This window comes from Galeopterus variegatus, unplaced genomic scaffold (assembly GCF_000696425.1).
Source record: "Galeopterus variegatus unplaced genomic scaffold, G_variegatus-3.0.2 Scaffold6356, whole genome shotgun sequence".
NCBI lineage: Eukaryota > Metazoa > Chordata > Mammalia > Dermoptera > Cynocephalidae > Galeopterus > Galeopterus variegatus.
The window spans coordinates 47,757-50,273 of record NW_007732467.1 but is presented as its reverse complement, the minus strand read 5'-3'; the positions used below and the strand labels follow the sequence as shown (position 1 = coordinate 50,273).

General features: G+C 36.9%; 1 pseudogene; it reads left to right on the top strand.

Annotated features, from left to right (window-relative positions):
* Nucleotides 1-1,060: 1,060 nt before the first annotated feature.
* On the top strand, nucleotides 1,061-1,670 carry LOC103606179 (annotated as a pseudogene).
* The last annotated feature ends 847 nt before the right edge of the window (nucleotides 1,671-2,517 follow it).

Here is a 2,517-nt window from a genome sequence, read left to right as displayed (position 1 = left end):
GAAAAAATTACAAATATTCACCACAAATACTAGATGCATAGAAAATCTTACATATGTATTTCAAAGTATGGAAACCATGCTGGTCACTTCCCCAGTGCTTAATGAAATTTTAAAAAACAGTTATAAGTATGGTCTTTCCTTAAATATATCTTCCTTGGAAAATTTTAAACCATTAACAAAGAAAATACTATTTGAGTTAAAGAAAAAATTAAAATGGAGATTACATTCTACTTAGAATTGAAAGAAAAAGCTAACTGGGGTTCAGACAAAGTAGCACTCCAAAGGTTATTTACAACTTTAAAAATAGAAAACAACAAAAAATACAAGGTAAAATTCAATCAATTATATCAAAACTTCAATCTTTGAAAAGTGGCAAATAAAACAACAGCATACTTCTGCACAATTGTTCTTAAGAACAGTTTTCTCTGAGTCTTTGGTTCTTCACGTCTGAAGACCCTCCTGTCACATAAAGTTTTTATTACATAAATTTGTTATGATTTTCTCCTGTTAATCTGTCTTTTGTTATAGTGATGTCAACCATGAACCTTGTGGCAGGTGGACAAAGAAAGTAACAATGGTTGCCAGAATTTTGCAAATTAAAACCAGAGGACTCTAGTTATGTGCTCTCTCTGCCCACACTAGATTTTCAAAAATTCAAAATCTTGATTATATCCTATTCTGTTGAAAGTGGAGGGAAACAATATAGCTGGAAGATAAAGTAATAAACCAGTCTGCAATGTAATTGGGCAGCATCTATCAAAATTTAAACGACATCAGCTATCTTTTGTTTTAAATTTCCACTTCTAGAAACCTTTTCATGAGAAAAAACATCCTGTAAGAAACAATAAACACAACCTAAACTGATAAATAAATTAAGGTATATTCATAATACAGATGACTCTATAGCTTTTAAAAGGATGATATCCAAGATATTTTGGAAAATAACATTTAATGTAATTTCAGATTACCTCTTATAGTGCGATTTGGCAATGTTATCAAAAGTCGCAAAAACCTTCATACTCTTTCTGCTGCTATCTTTGTTCCATGTTCCCCTCACAAAATGTCCTGTGCAGCCATAGAAATTGCCCCTGCCACAGAGCAGGAGTTGCCACCGCCCAGGCTGAGACAGGGAGTGAAACAGAATCTGACGTTGATGAATCAGCACCAGAGCTGGAGGAGCAGGATTCTACAGTGGTGACCACACAGCAAGCCCAGCTTGCAGCAGCAACTACGAGAGGTGAAGAACGGGCCAGTAAAGTGAACCAAGCTGAAGTGAAAAGAAGGCTTGGAAGGCCATGTCCACCCTGGGTCTTTGATGGGTCGTAGAGGTTACTACAGTCATCATCAGGAAACCCCAGAAAATCCTCTTTGTTATCCCAAAGCCCAAGGTCTACAAGAGCTCAAGCTTGAGATAGTTTTGGGGGAAGCCAAGATCAAGGACCTATCACAGCTACCAGCTACTGAGGCATTCAAAGTTCAAGGTGAAGCCATCTGTAACTCATTTTGCACAAAAGGAGAGTGAAGAGGAGGAGGTTAGTGAAACAGACGTGGAAGTTAAGGACATAGAACTGGTCATGGCTCAAGGAAATGGGTCAAGATCAAAGACAGTCTGAGCTCTGAAGAGCAACAATAATGATATGGTAAATGCTATTACGGAATTAAAAATGTAATCATCCAAAAATGAGGACTCTTTTCTTTCTTTTTTTGTTCATTTTGGTGTTTCAAAACAGTAAACTGCTGCTTATTTTAAAATTTGTACTGTTTCTATTATTAATACAGTTATGGCTTCTTCTTGGGGGAAAAAACCCCACTTTCCTACCGCTTGGCCCATCAGTTCTCCTTCAGTGATTTTTCTTTAGGAAATGATCAGAAAAACGCAAAGAAAAATTTCTTTACAGATGCTCATACAAACATTATTGATAATAGCCCTGGGCCTCCCCTTCTTTCATTCAAAACCAAAAACAAAAAACAGAAAAGAGAACAAAACAACCTAAACGACCTAAGAGAAAAAACAACAAATGGTAATACCACGTCATGTAGCACTGTCTCACCTTTAAAAAGTATATTTTAGAAAGACATGAAAAATTATCAAAATAGACTGTCTGTTGAGTAGGATTCCCTTAGCTAAGCCATAATGCTTGGAAGGGCTACAAGACTTATTTAATTCTCTAAAGGAAATCTTTCTGACAGATGAATATGCAATCTGAAAGACTAGCTTGTTGAAAAGATTTCTTTATTATGCTAGGGATGTTCTTGGTCCTAACAGTCCCTTCCTTTAGGCATTGGTCAGTCTCTCCTCTCTGGCACTCACTCATACGCCCACCAAAACCCGAGGTAAGGCTTCCTAGTCTTTGCTGGATTCTTCTAGGTTATTTTCTAGTCTTTGCTAGAGTCTATAATTAGTCATTGGTTCCTTCCAGTTTACTCCCCAGCTGAGAGTGGAAGGGTTAGGGGAAGAGACCTCCAACTTTTCTGGTCTTGCAGAGAGAAGCATCTATAGCACAAAAAGAAAGCATT